This window comes from Sinocyclocheilus anshuiensis, unplaced genomic scaffold, assembly GCF_001515605.1.
Source record: "Sinocyclocheilus anshuiensis isolate Anshui unplaced genomic scaffold, SAMN03320099.WGS_v1.1 scaffold1094, whole genome shotgun sequence".
NCBI lineage: Eukaryota > Metazoa > Chordata > Actinopteri > Cypriniformes > Cyprinidae > Sinocyclocheilus > Sinocyclocheilus anshuiensis.
Genome location: NW_015536578.1, coordinates 1,154,441 through 1,160,427, shown reverse-complemented (window position 1 = coordinate 1,160,427; position 5,987 = coordinate 1,154,441).

The window sequence follows — 5,987 nt, the reverse complement described above, 5'->3', positions numbered from 1 at the left end:
AGCAATCAATCAAGCCTTAACCACGCCCCTCCCCCCCCCCCAACCATTCGAATTTCCATAGGCGGGAATTATTTTAATGATATTCTAATGGGTTGCTTTGTGATATCACAAAACCCGGAAACCAAACGCTGTAGTCCAAACGAGCCGTTCGTTGTAGTTCTTGAAAAGGGATTTTTTTTTAAACGAAATATCTCCCTTTGGAGTGGACTTTGAGATTTGTAAGTTTGAAGATCTTTTTTTTATGCCCAAACATACACACTAAAAATTCAAAAAGTGAAAAGGCATAATAGGACCCCTTTAAGATTCACTGGATTTTTTGTGTGTGTGTTTTAAAGGCAACTGCAATGAAGCATCACGAAAGACATGAGCAGACCAGCCACTCTGAGGCTGATAATTCATGGTAAGAGAAGAACTTCACTGTGATTTTGAGAGGTTTGTGTATTATATATGGAGTTTGCCTTCTAAAAATGTGTAATTTCTTCTTGTTTTTCAGGGAACATATTTCTCTCTGTAACAAAGTGGACGGTGAGCAAAGGTGGCCTATGTTTTGGAGCAGCACCTGGGTTTTGCAGATGCCTTATATGTATTCTTTGCTGCTTATATTTTTCCCCATTATTTTTCTGTTCCCTGAATATTCTTTGTGAGGATAAATCCAGAGGATACAACATAATGCACCGCAAAAAGTCATAAGACAGGAGAAATGGTGAAGATGCACTCTTCCAACATATAAGCAATGTTTTAAATAAAGAATTTGATGTTTTTTAATTGTGTCTGTTTGAATTGAATATTGTATTGAATATGTAGGATAAAACTAAAATTAATTATATATAAAAGTTATAAAATCTAATGAAATCCATATTCAAATTAATGAATTACAATAGTATACTCATGAACTGGATTTTCTACAGTAATCGTACTGTAAAACTAAAATACAGTAATGTACTGTAAATCTTACTTACAAAAAAATAAAAAATAAAAATGTTAGGCTTTCTGACCACAAGACTCAATACATCTCTGCAATTCTCCAGCTGTGATCCTTGGAGAGTCTTCAGCCACTCAAACTCTCCTCCTCACCGTGCATTGGGATGATATAGACACACGTCCTCTTCCAGGCAGATTTGTAACATCTTTAGTTAATCGGAACTTCTTAATTGTTGTCCTGATGGTGAAATGGGGCTATTCAATGCTTTAGCTATTTTCTTACAGCCACTTCCTATTTTGTGAAGCTCAATAATCTTGTTCTGCACATCAGAACTATATTATTTGGTTTTACTCCTTGTGATGGATGATTAAGGGAATTTGGCCTTTGTGTTCCTCATATTTATAATCCTGTGGGACAAGAAGTCATGGCTTGACAATTTCATGCTCCTAGTCACCCTGGTGTGCTAAAAAAAAATGGAAATATAAATGGAAATATACTTCAGAGATATTATACTCATAATAATTTCTAGGGGTGCCAATAATCGTGGCCAACATGCATTGGAGAAAAACATTTATTTCATAATGTGATTTTCCCCCCTCTTTCAATTGTTTTGCTTCAATGATAGGTTAGAATTGTGTGATTTTTTTTTAATTAAAAATCAAAAAGATAAACATTGCAGATTTATTTTCACAGCTGCCTTTGCTCATATTTACCAAGGGTGCCGATATTAGTGGAGGGCACTGTATAACATTTGTTGGTCAAACTGAAATGGTTTGATATTTATTAATTGTATAAATGTATTACCTTTTATGTTTTCATTAATAGTTTTGTAAATAGTTTTACTTGTTTATGTATGCTTATAATGGCAGGATTCCCATTGTGACAGTTTACCAAAATGTTTACTCATCCATGTCAAAAAATGTTATTTTCAGAAATGTTTTAATACATTTCAAAATGTAAAGTAAATAAATAAAATAAAATAATAAAGGGCAAATGATATACATCTTTTAAAATATATCTATGTGAATATTTTTTCAAAAAATTTTAGTTACTGATATTTACTCCATTTCTTTTGCCTATTTAAAAAATATGTATTATATTTATTTAATATATATATATACAGTCAAAGAAAAGTCCATAATATAGAGCCCAGTGTACCATATTAACATCAAGGAATTTTCCGTATTGATTTTTCACAGATGTTTTACCTGTATTTTAAATGATGCATAGCACTGTGTTATGTTTTGGGTTAAAGGAAATGTTCATAAACTACTGACGAATGGGACGAGACCTGGTTGAACTGCACTAGAGAAGGCAACGAGTGTTATCACTATGTCGGAGACATGCTAGCTTTCCCAAGGCAGACAAACTTAGAGTGGTTACAATCATCCAGGTTTAAATCGTGCTCACATTGATTTGATATTAACGCAATATTTACACTGAAGCTTGTAGGCGGCTATGGTAAGGGGCATGACATTTCCCGACCAGGCGCCGAATGGTGCCAATCATAACACATACTGGCCCAGCTAACCAATCACAGCACATTTCGTATTTCAGAAGGCGGGCCTTCATTTGATACAGGAACTATTCGAGCCATTCATGCCAGACCGGGGAGAGAGGTGTTGTAATAATGTAAAATATGTGAAAAATAATGTGTTTTTCGAACAACCTAGTATGAGAGCCTGTTCTAGTACACCCCAAAAACAAAATCAATCATTTGTAAAAGAGCATAATAGGACCCCTTTAATGGGTTTGTTTGGGTTGCGAGAGCTCTAATATACACTCCCTCAGGTTCCTCTAGTTAAGGTTGAAAGCAGCTGCGCAATGTGCAGTTGACAGTTGTGTCATTTGACCAGAGTGGGGGACTACAGCATGTCACATTGTCCCCGTACACACACCCACACACACACACACACACACACACACACACACACACACACACACACACACACACACACACACACACACAGTAAGTACCTGAGAGATTGTCACAGCTCTGCTTCGATGATTAGCACTTTCCTTAAATTACTGTCTTCCCTTTGTATATGTAATTATGCTTATGGTTATATTTATGACCATCTCTGCAGATCCAGTTTCGCAAAGTTGCTGCCATTCATATTAATTGGAAAATGAGCAACAATGTGCTAGGCATTGTAAGTATTGACAGGAGCAGCTAAAATGGAGTCATAGGCTGTTAGGAGCAAAGAGTGTTGGTCACTCTGAAGTCTGCAGAGTGAATAGATGGCTGGTGCTTTTTCGGACAGGAGGTTATCTGGCGCTCCTCCAGCTGGGACACATAGGCCTTACATGGATTTTCATACTTGTCAATAGATTTTAATTGGATAAGGGGAGAATCCAAACTCAGTCTGCCATGCCAAGCAGGACTTGACTGCAATCCCAGTTCTTCAAAGGAAGTGAGTGTGTGTGTGTGTGTGTGTGTGTACCTGAGCATGGTCAAGTCATTACTTCATCAATGCAGGTGTCTGAAGTCGTGTATAGGCTAAGAGAGCTATGGTTAGTGTCCCTGATTTTTTTCAGACCTCTTAACCCTTTAGAAAGGGTGGTCCCCACATGTGATGATTATAAAGTTGGTCCCCATCAAACATGGAAACCAGTATGCGTGTGTGTTTATTTTTAAAAAAATGTTTTCATTGTTTTTGCTTTTCATCAAAACTGGAGTGTTTGGTTGCAGTATAGATTACTCAGAATTAATTCATCATCAGGTTTTATGTTCAATTTTAAACAATAATGCTGTACATTTTATACACACATAAACATCATATGGAATCCATTTAATCTGTTAAAGGTTCAGTAGTGGTATGGATGAAGTATTTCACAAAATTTTTCAATGATCAATGTCACTGCACAATGATTGTTCTATTCTCTGTGATTAATTAGTTTGTCAGCATTTGCGGAGATAAATCGAGTAGTATTTAGCTGGTCATGTGATCTCAGCATGTCTGCCCCCATGAGGACCTGCTCCATTTAAAATAAATCAGCTTTTATTAGGCCACTGGAATGACTGTTTTTATCTAATGAGTTTTTATCTAATGTGAACATACAGTATATGATTTTAAACATACTGATTTACTAACATACTAATAACTAAAGTTCTAATTTATTTGCATAAAAAAATTTATGCTGGAGAAAGGTGAAATGCACTTTTACAGCACACACACAATTTTTTTAATGTTTTTTTTTTTATTCTCTTATTTTAGCAAAAAATACAGTAAAAACAGACTATATACATGCATGCATGCATACATACAGTATGTAGTCTTCATGCCAGGTACTCTAAATGGATTTGGTCTAAGGAAGCACAGAAAAACAGACACTTAATATATTCACTTACATATAGTTTCAAGCACTATCTCATTAAAACATAATTAGGGAATATGAGCCACCATCCGTTAATCTGCCAGTGATGAGACATGTTAAAATTAAGAACTCTATGAGGGCTATTATGATATTTATTAGCTATTTTATTTAACAGTCTCTATTTTGCACTCTTAAAAAAACATATCTTATGCCCAGTATCTTCTCCAACCTCTCTAGAAATTGGCAAGTGCAAATGTATTCACTCATGCACAGTCTGTGATCCTTTCTGGGTGGCATGCATTCACTATTCCATATCTCCAGTGGAGGAGACAGGGGTGAGCAAGGGATCTGGGCTGGGATCCAGGCCTCTCGACCGGGATTCTGAAACATACTCTCAGCCCCAGAACCCCTGGAGCTCCAGCCTTCTGCTGTTTATGCAAGAGCTTCTACTGGCTCCAAAAGGGGCCTGCTCCCTCCATCTGGCCAGGAATCAGAGACCTGTCCCACCGCTAAGACTCCCCATGGTACCAGAGAGACAGGAGAGGAAATCAGGGGAGAAGGTGTGAGAAACGAGAGAGCAATCATATCATGATATGTAAGGAGTGGATGGCACATTAATTAAAGTCAACCTCCACAATTACAAGCACAGATATGGTGATCAGGTACATGAGAAATTCTTCCACAGTTTTATTTGGTGATTAATTAAACACTTATGCACATTGTGGGATTCCCTTTACATCTGGCATGAACATGCATTTTATTCGACTTGACATATCGCTAGGAAGGTTGCATGTGGATAATGAAAATTAATGCTCATTCACACTTACTTAGACAGAATATTCAATTGAGATTAGAGATGAAATCATAAGGATTTTAGTTAATTCTGGTTCAGGTTCATCTTAATTCCAGTGCCTTAATGATTCCATAAATGGATGGATGAATTAATAAATTTTACTTTTTAAAATAAATATTTGAAAATTATGAGATAATTTTAAGAATAATTTCATTTCAAACAATTCTTGCAAAAGGTGTATTTACACAGTCTTTTGGAAGAGGTTTACTAACAATATTAAACAAAAAAAATATGGTAACATGTTTATCATTTTTGATTTACTAAAAAAGTCATAAGAGTCATTCCTTTGGAAATCAGTTTAATACAGTTTGCACTGTATGTTTTTTGTTTTGAAATCCAATTATGTGGTTTGTGCTGTAGTTTGATTGACTAAAAAGAAAGAGTTGTTTGGTTGGAAATCAGACTATATGGATTGCACTGCATGGATTTGATTCATAAAAAAAGGAACAAAGAAAAAAAAGTGATTCAGTGAAAAACTAGAGTGATTTATTCAGGAATTAGAACACAATTCGTGCTGCATGGTTTTGAATCACAAAAAAAAAAAACAGTAATTTGTTTGGAAGTCGGACTATACAGTATGCACTGTGTGTACAATTCCAGAATTGTACTACACTGTGGTCATTGTATGTTTTGCTTCTAAATTGTAATGCAGGATACTGTGTTCCAGTACATGTTCCATTTGCATCTCTAAACGCATCACTATTTAAGCTCTAAACAAAAACAAGACAACAGCATTATTCTGATATCATTTCCTAGGCTACACATGACTTCAAACTCTTCTTTGTGTTTTTTATAGTCTATTGCACATCACAGTTGTTGGATGAACTCTTGCCAGAGGGCAGGTTTAGTGTGTGAGGAGAACAGTATGATAGAATAATAAAAACAGTCCATTGA